The following is a 20,672-nucleotide window of genomic DNA, read 5'->3' as shown; positions in this document are numbered from 1 at the left end:
ACGTGTACCATCATATGGTACACGAACGTGTACCTCCCTGCACGAGCGTGCACCCTTCGATTCTCGCACCCTGAGTCTTCGTACCTCGATTGAATTAATGGAATTCACGTATTGAATCAGAAATCGAATAGTAGTTAACCTAATGAGGTTATAAGAAGATTGAATTGGAAGTAATTAGCGATCCGTAAACGAGTTTGATATCGTTTAATGGGATATGCGTGAGAAGCACGACGATTAATAAGAGTTCAATGTGTCGAGTCTCGAGTCTAGAGTCAATCTTAGAATAGGATTCTGATGTGAGTCAAATGTTTTGAAATTGTTTTAGATCCAGCGAGGCAAGAAGGAGCTGGACCAGGAGCTCGGGAAGCTTGACGTTTCTAAAGCCCCGACGTATTTTTGGATAAGCGTTTTCAGTGAGTTTATACGATTTGCTTTTAAAGTATTTACTTAAGCAATTATTTTATATTGCTTATTATTTAAACTGCATGTTTTATATGCGAAACTTTTATACGAATTGCATATGCTTGATTTGAAACTAGTATCGATCCGATGGAACGTGCTACCTATTGGGCGACAATAGGACTGTGTGATCACCAGTTTTGATATGACTCAGCTGGGAGCTGATGATGAATATGAGATTTACGATTGGGTTATGATTTAGATACGCAGAGTGAACTCGGCTACGGTGTAGCCTGGAAGTCCCCGTATCTAGTGGCTGGGCCACCAGCGAGTTGGACTCGCGATTGATATTTATAATTGGGTTGATCGATTGATTATTAGTATGTTCGAGGATTAAGGTTTCAATCGGATCTTGTACTTGGCTGCATATGATTGATTACGACTTTATGTTTTATTTGAATACTTATTAGTAAATATATGAACTCACTCAGTATATCCCAATATACTGACCCCTCACAGATTTCCTTTCAGGATAAAGACGCTTTGAAGCAACGGACTTCTATCCTACTTCCAGAAGTCTGTATTTTTGAGTATGTAAAGAAACAGTACTTTACTCTTAGAGCTGCAGTAGATAAGTATTTTGTGAGTCAGCTGTAATATATAGTTTTCTGTAAATATTACTCTAACGTTTTAAAGTTTTAAACGTTTTACGCTTGCTGCGTTATTTATATATGGTGACTGCCAGAGGATATATGTGCCTGGCATGTGTGCTTCTGCATGACACGTGTTTATTTATGTCATGCATGACGTTTATGTTTCGCGAAAAATTATTTTACGTTTTTAGGCTTGCTACGGGTTTCAGAGCAACCACTCCCATTCCCTAGCGCCGGTCTCGACTCTGAGATTGGGTCGTGACAATGTTGGTATCAGAGCATGGTCCAGTTACCATTGCTTATGTTAGAAAAGTGATTGATTTTCCTAGGATTCTACTGCAGCACATAGGACTCAAGTCTTGTCTTTGTTACGTATTCGTTTGATTTTCAAACTTTCAGCTTTCCCTCTAGGATGTGGGTCTGTCTTATGTGTGTGTTCGTATGTGAAGAGATGCGCGTTTATTACGGTATGCGTTTGCGATAATATGCGGTTATGTGGCTAAATAACGCTGTTTGTCTTGGTCAGGATGACCAACGACAAGAAGTAGAGCGAGCTGCCGCTGCAGCACGTAATGTTATAGAAGGGGCGCATGACGTCCATCCAGAAGCTCATGATGAGTCTTCTGTTCATGGAGGAGGTGGTGGCCAAGAGGCCCAAGCGCAGGCACCTGGAGTGCAAGCGCAAGCCCAGCAACCTAATGTTGTGGGTTTTGATTTGAATCAGTTCCTTACGGGAATTGCGGCTATGCAAGCCAATCAGGCTGAGGTGCAGAATATGCATCGTGAGCAACTACAGCAGCAACAGTTGCGTAACGTGGCTTTCACTGACCGAGATATCGTTTTGGCTTATATGCGCCTTAAGCCAACTAAGTTTGACAGTACAGGCGATGCTCTCGATTTCCTCGAAGAAGTAGAACGTAATGCTCGACGCCTGCAAGCTAATGAGAGACAGACCATCATTATGGTGGAAATGTCATTGAAAGGACCTGCGAAAGATTGGTTTCAGCAGCATATTCAGCCAACCATGGATACTATGACCTGGGCTGAATTTGCAAACCACTTTAGGGAATACTTTTTACCTTATGCGGTGACGGAGAGTTATCGTAGTCAGTGGTTGACCCTAAGTAGAGGCAATCGATCTGTGCAAGAGTATGTAACAGAGTTTACCAGAGTGAGTAGGTTTGCACCAGACCTGACTACAGACCCTGTTAGAGTGAACTCGAGGTTTGTAGAGGGTCTAGGAGCGGAATTTGTAAGTCTGACGTCTGATATCGGAAGAACCCTAGTGCAACTGATTGATAGTGCTAGGCAAATGGAAGTTTCGCTGATCCGTTTTGGAAGAATTCCTGACCCTTCCAATGTTGCGCCTGTGAGAGATACTGTGTTTCGCAGCGCACAGAGCGCACCTACCCAATCATACGTTAGGAGTTATTCTCGACCCCCATCACGTCAACAGAGAAATAAGAGAGCTCGGTATGGAACTAGAGTCAGTACTTCAGGCACCGGATTTAGTGCCAGATCGATGAGTGACATGGGAGGCGGAGTTCCTTTATGTTTGAACTGTAATAGGAGGCACTATGGCACGTGTTACACTGCTAATGGAGTATGTTTTAATTGTGGTCAACGGGGCCATTTCGCTAGAGACTGCCCGAGGCAGATGCCCCAAGGCTCAATGACTACTGTAGTACAGCCTTCTTATCAGCAGCAGAGAACCGCGCATCAGATAGCGTCAGGATATGATCAGACTGGAAGTACCTTTACTGGCCAGAGGGGCCGTGGCTATGGAAATCGTGGAGGAAGAAATGGCGGAGGACGCGGTACTGGCGAGACTTCGCAGGCTGGCGGGAGTCAAGATAGGGTCTTTGCACTGAATCCTCAGGAGGCTCAGGCTTCCAACGCAGTGGTGCAAGGTACCTTTCCTATCGCTTCTCAAGACGCATTAATTTTATTTGATCCGGGCGCTACGCATTCGTTTGTTTCGCCTAGTTTTGCTAGTAAGTTAGGAGTGCAACCAGCGTATCTTAGGAATCCCTTATCCGTAGCTACTCCAGTTGGAGAAAGTGTGGAAGTTAGTATCGTTTACCCGTTTTGTCCTGTGAAAGTTCAAGGACGAGATTTGTTAGTTGACTTGATTTTACTTGAGGTTTTAGCTTTTGACGTCATACTAGGAATGGATTGGCTAGCTCAGCACTACGCCAATGTGGATTGTCGAAAGAAGACGGTGACATTTAACACGCCTGGAATTGAAGCGGTTTCAATTCAGGGCGATAAGATGGAATCTTCTACGAGTATTATTTCAGCTATTAAAGCTTGTAGTATGTTGAAGAAGGGATGTCAAGGATTCTTAGCAATAGTACGAGACGTGGAGAAGAAAAGTGCAAAGTTAAGTGACGTGCCAGTTGTGTCGGAATATCCAGACGTTTTTCCAGAAGAATTACCTGGATTACCCCCAGATCGCGAAATTGAATTTTGTATCGAATTGGCTCCTGGCACGAAGCCAATATCGATACCTCCTTATCGAATGGCGCCAGCAGAGCTCAAAGAACTTAAGGATCAGTTAGAAGAATTGTTTGATCGTGGTTTTATTAGACCGAGTGTATCCCCGTGGGGTGCACCAGTGTTGTTCGTGAAAAAGAAGGATGGATCGCTTCGATTATGTATCGATTATCGACAGTTGAACAAGGTGACGATCAAGAATAAGTATCCGTTACCTAGAATCAATGACTTGTTCGATCAGTTACAAGGAGCGAAGTTTTTCTCCAAGATTGACCTGAGATCAGGCTATCATCAGCTAAAGATTCGCGATGATGATGTTCAGAAGACTGCTTTCCGAACTCGATATGGACATTATGAGTTCCTCGTTATGTCATTCGGATTGACGAACGCCCCAGCAGCCTTCATGGATTTGATGAATAGAATATTCAAACCATACTTGGATCAGTTTGTGATCGTGTTTATGTTAGTAGTATGTGCCCTAGGGCCATTTGATCATGTATATTTGTAGAACTAATCCCAATGGCAAAGATATATATGTTCTAATTGAACTAAGTGTCTCATCAACTAAGTGTTCATTTATTACGTATTGTCCTTATCACATTGTGATAGAATCTATTCTTAAGGTGTTAAGAATATGAGTTACAGATTTTATTATACATGTGATCTAAATAACAGTTCATGATCGATGGGGTCCTACGAATAAGGGCATCGTATTATCCCGGAAAGATTGTCACCTCTGTTTATTCTCCTGATTAGTAAGGAGTTACTAATTATAGGAAGTAGTGAGTCTCATACTACTTGATGGAGATCAGGATAAACATGTGGACACTCAAGATGTTGAGTGGGTCGAACAAGTGACGCTAGATGACTTATACATGGTATTTCATCAAAGTCAATTTAATGTCATCTAGTTCATAATTGTACATATGTCCTTTGATTTGCGGTGACACTATCTTGTATATAGGTGATTAAAGTTTGATACTCCTTATCCCTAGATCTTTCATGAGCTAGGGTCGCGGGATGTGTTGGATTTAGTTAGTTGTATATAGAGATAGGGGTTTAACCAAGAGAGGATTTATCACTCCGGATGAACGGAGAAAAGATTCTATGCTATCTCAAATTGTTCTTGATGGATGATAAAACCTGCGCGGGTGTATATGACTTACTTAGAAAGTTGTTTCTAGTGGAAGTCATATTTATCAAGAATAAGAACTGAGATGAGGTCATATGATTAAGACAAACAGTGTTTGACTTAACCGTGACACTAGTCGAGATCCGAATCTTAGATGAAGGGAATTTTGAGTGTACGGTAATTATGAACATTGGTTCATAAAGAATGCATCGAAACATTCATATCTATTTGGGGGTCGTGATATGTTGCTAGACGTCACTCACGACCTACGAGAATTAATAATTAATGGGATTTAATTATTTAATATAAGAAAGGCGTTTCTTATGACTCTCGTTGCCATATAGATGTGAACTTAGTTAGTCACACACAATAGGGTGTGCAACCGATTGAGTTTACGAGAGATCGATTTCATATAGATACTAGCATATCTCGGAAATTAATCTAAGATGAAAACAAGTATAAATTAGGGACTAATTTGTAAGAGTTATAAATTAGTAAGCACCTAATTGTATTTTAACCAAGTTAATGTGATGATGTCATGTGATGATGTCACGATGATGTCATGTGATGATGTCACGATGATGTCATATGATGATGTCACGTGATGATGTCACGATGATGTCATGTGATGATGTCACGATGATGTCATGTGATGATGTCATGTATGTCTCTGTGTGTGACACCTAGCATCCGACGTGTCAGAAGGTGGCAACACCTATGCTTGATGTGTGACACCTAGCATGTGATGTGTCAGATGGTGGTAACACCTATGCTTGGTGTGTGACACCTAGCATGTGAGGTGTCGAATGGTGGCAACACCTTTGCTTGGTGTGTGACACCTAGCATGTGAGGTGTTGCATTCTTAAGCAAAGCTCTACCCTATAAATAGAGGTTGTCTTTGCTCATTTAACACAACAACACACCACACTTAAGAGACCATATTTGAAGGAGTTCAAGTAGTCATCAATCACAGAAAAGCTTGGAGAAAGTTTTTCATACATCCCAGCAAAGACGTAATCGAGGCGATAGTTTGAGCCTAGGGTTGCTCAGCAAGAGAAACTCTTGCAGATTACTTCAAGGCGAGGATTCAATCGGATGCATACTCGTGTGGACGAGCTTGAGGTCGCCGTACTATCGGGACTACAAGAATCGTTGGAGAATCGACATAGGTATTCTTCTTACGGTTTCTAGATGCGTGCTTTAATTACTAGATGATACGTCGATCCATTTGTTATTGATATGATCAATTTCTAGATCCGAATTGTTGGAATTCCAATTTTGAATTGAAATATACGATTCGGACCCTCACGTCCCGCTGCACCAACAGTGGTATCAGAGCCACCGTATCAGCAAGTATTAAAGCTTTACGATTGAATGCATGTATTAATAATCGTGGACTTAGGAATTATTAATTGGCATGTAATTTATAATTCCGAGGGCTTAGGTCTTGTTTGCAAAAACGAGCGAACAATATTGTGACATTAATTACATTTGATTAAATTCTGTCTAGGAGATTGGTACTTAAGTGGTCCGCTCGTGACCCTCCAATCTATCCTGGGAATTTTTCTAATGTGATTATTTAACACAATACATGACTCGCTTGTGCATTATGTTGTCGTCAACAAAACATGCGAAACAAATAATAGTTTGCTCATTCTTTTGTGGCTAAAGAATGAGACCTAGGAAGTCCATGATCATACATGTGTGATTGCATGATTCATTTTAGCTTTAATATGTATGAGATGCATGCTAAAATGTGTTGTGGGCTTAGTGAGACCGGAATAACTTAAAACCCTAAGAAATCTTCCTAAAAGTAAAAGGATTAAGTTTATATTGATTAATCATTAAATTGATTTATCAATGGCTCTCCATTGGAGCAATAAACTAACACGCTTTGAGTTATCATCTTGTCGGCTATGGATACATAGGGGTGAGATGATATCGTCAAGAGATGTTGTCGAGTTTATTGTTAAGCATGCGATGTTGCGGGTGTAGTCGATATAATATACGGCGAGAAAGGCAATTAGGCGTACCTGAGTCGTATATTATTCAAATCGATACATCTTAGTTGATTCAATGGGTTAAACTTAACTAATGTGGAAACCCAAGAATAGCATTAAGTACTTGAGGGTGAAAGCATTAGGAGCCGGAAATGATTGAACCTCATATGAGATATGATGAACAAGTAGTTGTTCACTTATATATCATTTTGATCCCAAGAATAGCATTAAGTACTTGAGGGAAAGATAAATGAGTATAAGAATTCAATCACCCGCTTGAAATCTTTTCCAACAAAGATTCACGTTTCCTATTTTGGAAGTGTAGGATTCGAAAAAGATAGTGGGAGGCCATTTTGATAGAGACCAAATCATTATGGTTAAATATACAAAATAACACGAATACTAATTAGAGATTTTTGCTATCTAAAGGATAATAAGATTAAATAGAATCCTTTTAAGTGACATTCACGATAGTAATCGGCTAGTGGTTTAAAACCATTTTTTGATTGATTAAGATATTTAGATGCCTCCAAGGCTTTTGCGAAAAAGAAATGCATATTGGTTAACAAAGAAAAGTGTTTTCGTTTGTTAAGATGTAGGACAGTATAAGTCATAGCCGGAAATATTTGGAATATTTAAAAGGCGGTTCGGTCAATAAAAGAAAGTGTTTCTTTTGTCAAACCGAAAGACATTGAAATGGAAATTACATTAAGTATTGTGAATACTTAAAGGGCAATGACGAGAGGAACGAAAATTCCATCAAGAATGTGTCCATCTCATATTCCAATGTCAATTGCTCATTTAAAAGCTTGGGCATTGAATACCGATGCTAATTCTCACATTTGTTTATCTTTTACGGATTTAGTAAAAGTGAGAAAGAAAGGAAAAGGATGAAGTAATCTTAAATCTCGGGAATGACGCAAGCGTTGCGACAAGAGCTATAGGATCAACTTCAATTTTCTTAAATAAACATAAGTTGTACCTAAACAAGTTTTTTGTACTCACCCAATATATATAGAAATATCATATCCGAATTTGTATGACATATTTGGTAGTTGATTTTCTATTTACAAAGGATGTTTGTAGTATTATGTTTGATAATACGGAGTTGGGTATAGATATGTACAAAATGTTCTTTATGACTAGAATAAAGATGTTTAATGCAAACGATGTTTTGGAAATTAATATCATAAGTTATCAAACTTCTAAACAACTTTGGCATTTATAATTAGGACATATTGCAAAAGATAGACATAACAAGTTAGATAGAATGGGAATCTTGAGCAATCAGGATTTTGCATCTCTTTCGATTTGTGAGTCGTATCTTAAAGGCAACATGGCCTGATTATTCTTTATGGGACAAAAAGGTAGAGCTAAAGCCGTTTAAGAGATCATACATAGTGATGTATATGGTACGTTTAAAGAAACGGACAAAGGTAGATACTTATACTTCATTTTCTACATCGATGATTTATCACGATATAGTTAAGTTTGTCTTATGAAGAATAAACATGAAGATTTTGAAATGTTCAAATGACTTCAAGAATGAAGTAGAAAATCAAATTGGAAAAGGTATTAATACTTTACGATGTGATCGAAAAGGAAAGAATACTTGAGTACAGAATTTGGTATGTTCCTAAAAGGAATGTGGTATTATTTTTCAACTTACTCTTTGGGAACACCATGGTTGAATGGTGCGTCTGTCAAGAAGGACGTATCGTACATTGTGGGAAATGATACGATCAATAATGAGCTATATACTGACTTATCCATCTCGTTATAGGGTCAAGCACTTCTTACCGCAAATAAAATTCTAAATTAAATTCCAACTAAATTTGCACCATAGATACCTTATGAGATATGGTATGGAATCAAGTCTTAAGGATGTTAAGATTTGAGGGTTTTCGGAACATATCAGGAAACTGATATCCGATATATTTGGAATCAAAATCAATCATGGAAAGGCTATGTTGGATATCCTAAATACAGTTTAGGATATTGTTTCTATATTCGAACCGAACAAACAATCGTTGTTTAACGGTGGTAGTCTTTCTTAATAAAGCGTTTATTCAAGAGGGACACTAAGAAAGGAATATAGAATTAGATGAGGAGTCATCTAGTTACCAACAAAATAATGAATCAATGAAGATTGATCAAACCCACTAAAAGCCGGAGTTAGTAAAAGATGTATCTACATTAACAACTCGAAGATTAAGTAGAGTATCACGTCCACCGTAGAGAGATGGTTTTCCCACATGATAAACAAGAGTTGTTTAGTCATGGAGTAAAAGATCAAGTATTGATCCCTCTACTTATGAGGAAACTATATGTGATATAGATTCTTCAAAATTGGTTTGAAGGAATAAAATCTGAAATGGATTCCATATAAAGAAACCAAATTTTAGGAGCTAGTCGATCCATCCAAAGGTATTATACCAATAAGGTTTAAATGGATCAACAAGTGTAAAATTGGTACTAATGGAAAGGTGGAGACATTTAAAGCAAGGCTTGTTGCAAAAGAGTTTTGCTAGAGGCAAGAAGTTGTATTGTGAATACACTTTCTCGCTGGTAGCCATGCTTAAGTCCATCCAGATTCTTCTTGCCATAGCTACATATGTAGATTCTATGGTTGGACATGTTGATGTAAGAACCATATTCCTTAATAGTTAAATTAAGGAGTATATCTATATGGAACAAGCCGAGGATTTTGAATCCGAAGAAGGTTCTGAGGCGTGTCAGCTAAAATGATCCCTAGTGGATGGAAACAAAGCTTCGAGATTCGTCGTCTTGATAAAGCCGTAAGGAGTTACGAATTTATTAAAAACGATGATAAACCCAATGTTTACAAGAAGGTTAGTGGGAGCAGACTCACTTTCATGATCTTGTATGTAGATAACTTATTACTAATAAATAATAATATCGGAATGTTAACTTTTGTAAAACTTTGGTTTATCTAATACGTACTCCATCAAAGACCACGAAGAGGTAGCCTAAATTCTCAGTATTAGACTCTATATAGATAGATCTAAGAGAATAATTGGTTTCTCCTAAAGGCTCTTCTTAGAAAAGATATTGAAGTAGTTCAATATGGAAGTTCTAAGAGAGGATTGATACTAGTTAGGCATAAAATAAATCTTTCAAAGGGAGTGTCTTCCGAAACTTCTGAAGAAAGAAACAATCTAGCAAAGATACCATAAGCTTCGGCAATTGGTAGTGTGAGGTATGTGTTGCCACATACAAAGCTAGAAATTGTCTATGCGGTTAGTGGGACTAATCGGTTTTAATCCAATCTATGTTGAGAACATTGGATGGATGTTAAAGGTATCTTTAAGTACTTTTATAGAACTAAAGATATGGTATTAACAAATGGAGAACGAGATTTTTAAGTAGACCGTTTTACAGATTTTGATTAATAATCAGATATGGATAATAGAGAGTCTATCTCCAGATTCATATTTATCTATAATGAAGGAGTAGTGAGCTAGAAGTGTTCTAAGCAAGAATCAACTCCATATTCCATTATAGAAGTCGAGTATATTATGGCATGAGATGTTGTAATAGAAGGTGTTTGGATAAAATAGTTCTTAATAGAACTAAGTACGGTTTCTTCCATTAAGTCTACAGTTCCTCTTTTCTGCGACCACAATGGTGCTACTGCCATAGCAAAGGAAACTGGGTCTCACAACTTATCCGAACATAAGGAAAGGCATTATCATATTATCTAAAGAAATTGTTGGAAAGAGAAAATTGTTTCTCTAAAAGATAGCATCAGCTGATAACACGGCTGACCCACTGACAAAGCCCATGACTTAGAGTCATTAAGGTTTACATGACATAGAGTCATTAAGATTTACATCTTGTAAAGATGGGGCTTAGATATAGTTGCCAATGGCACTAGTGCAAGTGGGAGATTGTTAGTAGTATGTGCCCTAGGGCCATTTGATCATGTATATTTGTAGAACTAATCCCAATGGCAAAGATATATATGTTCTAATTGAACTAAGTGTCTCATCAACTAAGTGTTCATTTATTACGTATTGTCCTTATCACATTGTGATAGAATCTATTCTTAAGGTGTTAAGAATATGAGTTACAGATTTTATTATACATGTGATCTAAATAACAGTTCATGATCGATGGGGTCCTACGAATAAGGGCATCGTATTATCCCGGAAAGATTGTCACCTCTGTTTATTCTCCTGATTAGTAAGGAGTTACTAATTATAGGAAGTAGTGAGTCTCATACTACTTGATGGAGATCAGGATAAACATGTGGACACTCAAGATGTTGAGTGGGTCGAACAAGTGACGCTAGATGACTTATACATGGTATTTCATCAAAGTCAATTTAATGTCATCTAGTTCATAATTGTACATATGTCCTTTGATTTGCGGTGACACTATCTTGTATATAGGTGATTAAAGTTTGATACTCCTTATCCCTAGATCTTTCATGAGCTAGGGTCGCGGGATGTGTTGGATTTAGTTAGTTGTATATAGAGATAGGGGTTTAACCAAGAGAGGATTTATCACTCCGGATGAACGGAGAAAAGATTCTATGCTATCTCAAATTGTTCTTGATGGATGATAAAACCTGCGCGGGTGTATATGACTTACTTAGAAAGTTGTTTCTAGTGGAAGTCATATTTATCAAGAATAAGAACTGAGATGAGGTCATATGATTAAGACAAACAGTGTTTGACTTAACCGTGACACTAGTCGAGATCCGAATCTTAGATGAAGGGAATTTTGAGTGTACGGTAATTATGAACATTGGTTCATAAAGAATGCATCGAAACATTCATATCTATTTGGGGGTCGTGATATGTTGCTAGACGTCACTCACGACCTACGAGAATTAATAATTAATGGGATTTAATTATTTAATATAAGAAAGGCGTTTCTTATGACTCTCGTTGCCATATAGATGTGAACCTAGTTAGTCACACACAATAGGGTGTGCAACCGATTGAGTTTACGAGAGATCGATTTCATATAGATACTAGCATATCTCGGAAATTAATCTAAGATGAAAACAAGTATAAATTAGGGACTAATTTGTAAGAGTTATAAATTAGTAAGCACCTAATTGTATTTTAACCAAGTTAATGTGATGATGTCATGTGATGATGTCACGATGATGTCATGTGATGATGTCACGATGATGTCATATGATGATGTCACGTGATGATGTCACGATGATGTCATGTGATGATGTCACGATGATGTCATGTGATGATGTCATGTATGTCTCTGTGTGTGACACCTAGCATCCGACGTGTCAGAAGGTGGCAACACCTATGCTTGATGTGTGACACCTAGCATGTGATGTGTCAGATGGTGGTAACACCTATGCTTGGTGTGTGACACCTAGCATGTGAGGTGTCGAATGGTGGCAACACCTTTGCTTGGTGTGTGACACCTAGCATGTGAGGTGTTGCATTCTTAAGCAAAGCTCTACCCTATAAATAGAGGTTGTCTTTGCTCATTTAACACAACAACACACCACACTTAAGAGACCATATTTGAAGGAGTTCAAGTAGTCATCAATCACAGAAAAGCTTGGAGAAAGTTTTTCATACATCCCAGCAAAGACGTAATCGAGGCGATAGTTTGAGCCTAGGGTTGCTCAGCAAGAGAAACTCTTGCAGATTACTTCAAGGCGAGGATTCAATCGGATGCATACTCGTGTGGACGAGCTTGAGGTCGCCGTACTATCGGGACTACAAGAATCGTTGGAGAATCGACATAGGTATTCTTCTTACGGTTTCTAGATGCGTGCTTTAATTACTAGATGATACGTCGATCCATTTGTTATTGATATGATCAATTTCTAGATCCGAATTGTTGGAATTCCAATTTTGAATTGAAATATACGATTCGGACCCTCACGTCCCGCTGCACCAACAGTGGTATCAGAGCCACCGTATCAGCAAGTATTAAAGCTTTACGATTGAATGCATGTATTAATAATCGTGGACTTAGGAATTATTAATTGGCATGTAATTTATAATTCCGAGGGCTTAGGTCTTGTTTGCAAAAACGAGCGAACAATATTGTGACATTAATTACATTTGATTAAATTCTGTCTAGGAGATTGGTACTTAAGTGGTCCGCTCGTGACCCTCCAATCTATCCTGGGAATTTTTCTAATGTGATTATTTAACACAATACATGACTCGCTTGTGCATTATGTTGTCGTCAACAAAACATGCGAAACAAATAATAGTTTGCTCATTCTTTTGTGGCTAAAGAATGAGACCTAGGAAGTCCATGATCATACATGTGTGATTGCATGATTCATTTTAGCTTTAATATGTATGAGATGCATGCTAAAATGTGTTGTGGGCTTAGTGAGACCGGAATAACTTAAAACCCTAAGAAATCTTCCTAAAAGTAAAAGGATTAAGTTTATATTGATTAATCATTAAATTGATTTATCAATGGCTCTCCATTGGAGCAATAAACTAACACGCTTTGAGTTATCATCTTGTCGGCTATGGATACATAGGGGTGAGATGATATCGTCAAGAGATGTTGTCGAGTTTATTGTTAAGCATGCGATGTTGCGGGTGTAGTCGATATAATATACGGCGAGAAAGGCAATTAGGCGTACCTGAGTCGTATATTATTCAAATCGATACATCTTAGTTGATTCAATGGGTTAAACTTAACTAATGTGGAAACCCAAGAATAGCATTAAGTACTTGAGGGTGAAAGCATTAGGAGCCGGAAATGATTGAACCTCATATGAGATATGATGAACAAGTAGTTGTTCACTTATATATCATTTTGATCCCAAGAATAGCATTAAGTACTTGAGGGAAAGATAAATGAGTATAAGAATTCAATCACCCGCTTGAAATCTTTTCCAACAAAGATTCACGTTTCCTATTTTGGAAGTGTAGGATTCGAAAAAGATAGTGGGAGGCCATTTTGATAGAGACCAAATCATTATGGTTAAATATACAAAATAACACGATGATGATGTCACGATGATGTCATGTGATGATGTCACGATGATGTCATATGATGATGTCACGTGATGATGTCACGATGATGTCATGTGATGATGTCACGATGATGTCATGTGATGATGTCACGATGATGTCATGTATGTCTCTGTGTGTGACACCTAGCATCCGACGTGTCAGAAGGTGGCAACACCTATGCTTGATGTGTGACACCTAGCATGTGATGTGTCAGATGGTGGTAACACCTATGCTTGGTGTGTGACACCTAGCATGTGAGGTGTCGAATGGTGGCAACACCTTTGCTTGGTGTGTGACACCTAGCATGTGAGGTGTTGCATTCTTAAGCAAAGCTCTACCCTATAAATAGAGGTTGTCTTTGCTCATTTAACACAACAACACACCACACTTAAGAGACCATATTTGAAGGAGTTCAAGTAGTCATCAATCACAGAAAAGCTTGGAGAAAGTTTTTCATACATCCCAGCAAAGACGTAATCGAGGCGATAGTTTGAGCCTAGGGTTGCTCAGCAAGAGAAACTCTTGCAGATTACTTCAAGGCGAGGATTCAATCGGATGCATACTCGTGTGGACGATCTTGAGGTCGCCGTACTATCGGGACTACAAGAATCGTTGGAGAATTGACATAGGTATTCTTCTTACGGTTTCTAGATGCGTGCTTTAATTACTAGATGATACGTCGATCCATTTGTTATTGATATGATCAATTTCTAGATCCGAATTGTTGGAATTCCAATTTTGAATTGAAATATACGATTCGGACCCTCACGTCCCGCTGCACCAACAGTTTATCGACGATATTTTGATCTATTCACGTTCAGAAGAAGAGCATGCACAACATTTGCGGATAATACTACAGACGCTAAGAGAGCATCAACTTTACGCCAAATTCTCTAAATGTGAATTTTGGATAACGGAAGTGGCTTTCTTAGGTCATGTGGTGTCACAAAGCGGCATTAAGGTTGATCCAAAGAAGATTGAAGCTGTGATAGAATGGAAACGACCTGAATTAGTTACGGAAATTAGAAGTTTCCTTGGTTTAGCGGGATATTACAGACGATTCGTACAGGATTTTTCAAAGATCGCTGTACCTTTGACGAAGTTAACTCAAAAGAACGCGAAATTCAACTGGACGGACCAGTGTGAACTCAGTTTTCTGAAACTGAAAGAGTGTCTGACAACGGCACCAGTCTTAGCGTTACCAGAAGGAACGGAAGGATTCACAGTTTACTGTGACACGTCAAGAGTTGGACTAGGATGTGTCCTTATGCAACACGGTCGAGTGATTGCATACGCTTCGCGACAGCTCAAGAAGCACGAAACGAACTATCCGACGCATGATCTAGAATTAGCGGCGGTGATCTTCGCGCTAAAGATCTGGAGACATTATTTATACGGCGCTACGTGCGAGATCTTTACAGATCATAAGAGTCTCAAGTACATTTTTGACCAACGAGAGTTAAACCTCAGACAGCGGAGATGGATGGAACTACTGAAAGATTACGACTGCACGATACAATACCATCCAGGCAAGGCCAACGTAGTGGCAGATGCCTTAAGCAGGAAGTCAGCTGGGAGTCTCGCGCACGTTACAACGACATGGCGGAGGCCATTGATCAACGAGATACATACGATGTTTAGCCAAGGAGTGGAGTTCGAGATCTCATCTCTCGGAAACCTAATGGCTCAGTTAACGATACGATCAACGTTGATAGATCAGATCAAAGAATTGCAAGCAGACGACCCTCAATTGAAGCATCTAATTGAGGAAGTTCAACAAGGAAAGAGTCAAGATTTCAGTATCGTCAACGGAATCTTGAAATACGGCAGTCGAATGTGCGTTCCAGATGTGGAAGACTTAAGACAGAAGATCATGGAGGAGACTCATGGAACGATCTATAGCGTTCATCCTGGTTCCACGAAGATGTACCACGACATCAAATCAACGTATTGGTGGAGCGGAATGAAGAAAGACATCGCAGAGTTCGTAGCGAAATGCCCGACTTGTCAGCAAGTCAAATTGGAGCATCAGCGACCTTACGGATTTCTTCAGCCGTTACCCATCCCGGAGTGGAAGTGGGAGCAGATCACGATGGATTTCGTAATCGGATTACCCAAGACGCAGAAAGGGTTCGACTCTATTTGGGTAATCGTAGATCGTTTGACGAAGTCAGCGCACTTCATTCCTATCAAGACGATTTATTCTGCAGCAAAGTTGGCAGAGATTTATATCGATAAGATCGTGAGCCTACACGGAGTTCCCGTGTCAATCGTTTCAGATAGAGGTTCCGTATTTACCTCTCATTTCTGGAAAAGCTTACAAGACGCGTTAGGAACGCGATTAAATTTCAGCACTGCGTTTCACCCTCAGACGGATGGACAGTCTGAGCGAACGATTCAAACGTTAGAAGATATGCTTCGACTTTGCGTATTAGACTTCGGAGGTAGTTGGGATACGTACCTACCTCTAGTCGAGTTTGCCTACAACAACAACTATCATTCAAGCATCGAGATGGCTCCTTACGAAGCATTATACGGTCGCAAGTGTCGATCCCCTATCTGTTGGGATGAAGTCGGTGAACGAAAGCTCACTGGAGCAGAGATCATCCAGATTACGTCAGAAAAAGTACCGTTGATAAAGCAACGTCTGAATACTGCTTCCAGTCGACAGAAGAGTTACGCGGACCCCAAGAGGAAGGATATCGAATTTCAGCTCGGAGACTACGTGTTTCTCAAAGTATCACCGATGAAGGGAGTAATTCGTTTCGGAAAGAAGGGTAAATTGGCTCCGAGATATGTCGGACCGTATCAGATCGTGGAGCGTATAGGCTCAGTTGCCTATAAGCTAGACTTGCCACAGGAGATGTCGCAAGTTCATCCGGTCTTTCATATTTCCATGCTTCGGAAGTATGTACCAGACCCTTCTCGAATAATTCAACCACAAGTGGTGGACGTGAGCGAGGAACTAACTTACGAAGAACGACCAGTGCAGATTGTCGATATGCAGATACGACAATTGCGAACGAAAAGAATTCCAATGGTGAAAGTTCTTTGGAGAAGTCGATCTGTAGAAGAGTGCACATGGGAGACAGAAGAGGATATGAGGCAGAAGTATCCTTACCTTTTTACTCAAGGTACGTGGCTAAATTTTAAATTCGAGGACGAATTTATTTTAAGGAGGGGAGAATGTAATACCCCAAAGTATTTTAAGGTAATTAAGTCGTGCCACGTGTCGAGATTTTCGATAAATTAAATTAAGGAGAATTTAATTTAATTATATCGGAAATTCAAGAATAAATTTAATGAGTCAATTAGCGGGATTAAAGGAATTAATTTTGAAAATTTGGATGTGGAGGTATTTTGGGGCTAAATTGCAAATTATGCAAAGTTTAGGGGCTAAAGTGCAAATTAGCCAATTAAGCCCGAAAATAGAAATTGGAGGATTTTCGATGAAAATAATATATTTTAAGTTAGTATTATTTATTTGGATATAAATAATACGTATATGAATTAATAGAAAGATTAATTGATTTCGATTTGGACTAAATTGTAAGTTTTGAAAAGTTTCAAGGGCCAAATGGTAAGTTGACCATTATATATATAGGAAACCTTCATCAGTAAGATGAAGGATCCAGACTTCATCTTCTTTCTCTTTTTCTTATTCTCACCGTTGTTTTCGTACGGTTCCATCGCTCGATTCCGTTTCTCGTCCGTTTCCGACGTTCTATAACTCCAAACGGTCGTATTTCGACGGGTAATCACGGTAAGCTTGACGTTTTACCGTTTCGTTGATTATATTTTGAGTTATATCGATTCAAAGTTTTAGGCCGCGAAACGATTTTATCGTTTTATCGAGTTTATGATTGATATATAACGTTTTGAGCTTAGAATACGCGTTTTGGTTGAGTTTGGAGCGTTTTTACGTTTATAGCAGGTCGGGAACCCCGGAAATCGATTCCGGGGGATCGTGCACGACTGTACACGATCGTGTACCGTGGTACACGAACGTGTACTTGAGGTACACGAACGTGTACCATCAATGGTACACGAACGTGTACTAAAGTACACGAACGTGTACCATCATATGGTACACGAACGTGTACCATCATATGGTACACGAACGTGTACCAAGGTACACGAACGTGTACCTCCCTGCACGAGCGTGCACCCTTCGATTCTCGCACCCTGAGTCTTCGTACCTCGATTGAATTAATGGAATTCACGTATTGAATCAGAAATCGAATAGTAGTTAACCTAATGAGGTTATAAGAAGATTGAATTGGAAGTAATTAGCGATCCGTAAACGAGTTTGATATCGTTTAATGGGATATGCGTGAGAAGCACGACGATTAATAAGAGTTCAATGTGTCGAGTCTCGAGTCTAGAGTCAATCTTAGAATAAGATTCTGATGTGAGTCAAATGTTTTGAAATTGTTTTAGATCCAGCGAGGCAAGAAGGAGCTGGACCAGGAGCTCGGGAAGCTTGACGTTTCTAAAGCCCCGACGTATTTTTGGATAAGCGTTTTCAGTGAGTTTATACGATTTGCTTTTAAAGTATTTACTTAAGCAATTATATTATATTGCTTATTATTTAAACTGCATGTTTTATATGCGAAACTTTTATACGAATTGCATATGCTTGATTTGAAACTAGTATCGATCCGATGGAACGTGCTACCTATTGGGCGACAATAGGACTGTGTGATCACCAGTTTTGATATGACTCAGCTGGGAGCTGATGATGAATATGAGATTTACGATTGGGTTATGATTTAGATACGCAGAGTGAACTCGGCTACGGTGTAGCCTGGAAGTCCCCGTATCTAGTGGCTGGGCCACCAGCGAGTTGGACTCGCGATTGATATTTATAATTGGGTTGATCGATTGATTATTAGTATGTTCGAGGATTAAGGTTTCAATCGGATCTTGTACTTGGCTGCATATGATTGATTACGACTTTATGTTTTATTTGAATACTTATTAGTAAATATATGAACTCACTCAGTATATCCCAATATACTGACCCCTCACAGATTTCCTTTCAGGATAAAGACGCTTTGAAGCAACGGACTTCTATCCTACTTCCAGAAGTCTGTATTTTTGAGTATGTAAAGAAACAGTACTTTACTCTTAGAGCTGCAGTAGATAAGTATTTTGTGAGTCAGCTGTAATATATAGTTTTCTGTAAATATTACTCTAACGTTTTAAAGTTTTAAACGTTTTACGCTTGCTGCGTTATTTATATATGGTGACTGCCAGAGGATATATGTGCCTGGCATGTGTGCTTCTGCATGACACGTGTTTATTTATGTCATGCATGACGTTTATGTTTCGCGAAAAATTATTTTACGTTTTTAGGCTTGCTACGGGTTTCGGAGCAACCACTCCCATTCCCTAGCGCCGGTCTCGACTCTGAGATTGGGTCGTGACAGGTTTTCTAATTCTCCGAGTACCAGAGTTTGGGTTTTCATATCCATAGAGCACCAGATTTCGGATTTTTAGACCCCTAGAGCACTAGAGTTTGGGTTTTCAGATCCCTAGAGCACCAGAGTTTAGGTTTTATATCTCCAAAGCACCATAATTTGGGTTTTAGATCTTCAAAGTACCAGAGTTTGGGTTTTTAGATCTTCAAAGAACCATAGTTCAGAATTTCAGATCTTCAGAATACTAGAGTTTGGATTTTTAGCTTTGAACATTCATCGGTAAAAAACACCAAAATATCCAGAACTAGTAAACATAATAACAACGGTCTAACCGTACATGCGAGATTCTAGAGGAGAAGCACATTATTGTTAAGAAGACATTACAGACTCGTCTGTAATAGTTCAAATAAACTTCAGACATTTTTTATAGTTGTGGAATAACTAAGGAATCCAGACATCCACATAATAGGATGACCCTTAGGACGGCCAAAGGGATGATGTCCCCTCTACAAATCCAAGAGGCTTCAGACAAGATAATTTACCAGGCATCCATGCAATAGGATGACCCTTGGGACGGCCAAGGGGATGTTGTTCCCTCTAAAACCTTGGAGGTACCTAATAGGATAATGACCATGCATCCATGCAATAAGATGGCTAAGAGGATGATGTCCCTTCTACAAATCTAAGAAGTACCGGACATGATAATTACCAGGGGTCCAAGCCATTGGAACACTCTTAAGATGGCTAAGAGTTTATAGCTCCATTCCACGGGACACACTACGGGAAGTCTGAACCCAACGAATGACCTTCAAGACAGTTGAGAAGTATTACTCTTGGATAGAGAGTAAACCAGAACTAAGAGGCATGGAATCAGAACCACGCACCACAACCGGTAATTCTCAAGTCATGGGATTACCAAACAACCAGAGAGCGAGTACCCTTATTGGTGGGCATTATCCTTGTCGCTTGTCGAATAGTGAGTCTCATTCTTTGATAAGAATTGACATACTTTGGCAATTCCTATCAAAGAAGTGGAAAACTATAGACACCTATTTTCTGGACAGGTAAAAAGTGATAACGGACTGAAGCGTCCTATAACTCGTCCGAGTGACGAGCTAGCGGTCGGCATGTTTGAATTCAAGTATAGGGCGACGAACTTGACAGACTGAAGCGTAATTAGCCGCAAATAGCGCATAAAAATTGGACTAATTGTTATGCCTTAGAAGTATATAGGTTAATTTGCAAGATTGATGGATTAAATTGACCAACCCAAACCCTTATGGCCCTGAAAGTCCTTTTGACATTTCTAGGCACCAAAATAGCCCTTTAGCGGCCTTTTTCATGACATCCATTAATTAATACGAATTTAACTTGTATTTATCTCTTTTAGCAATCACTTCATTCACTCTCACATTCTTAATCGATCTCAAACACTTAAAACCCTAACTTTAACATAATCACTATAAAAACTCATCTTAATCAACTGACCTAGGGACTGGACTAGAGACATACACAATTAATAGAGAAACACAAATAAGAACCCTAATTTACTAAGCATATCTGAACCATATACTACC

Source organism: Mercurialis annua, linkage group LG5, assembly GCF_937616625.2.
Source record: "Mercurialis annua linkage group LG5, ddMerAnnu1.2, whole genome shotgun sequence".
In the NCBI taxonomy this organism is placed as follows: domain Eukaryota; kingdom Viridiplantae; phylum Streptophyta; class Magnoliopsida; order Malpighiales; family Euphorbiaceae; genus Mercurialis; species Mercurialis annua.
The sequence above is the reverse complement of the archived record's forward strand: the minus strand, read 5'-3'. Positions refer to the sequence as shown.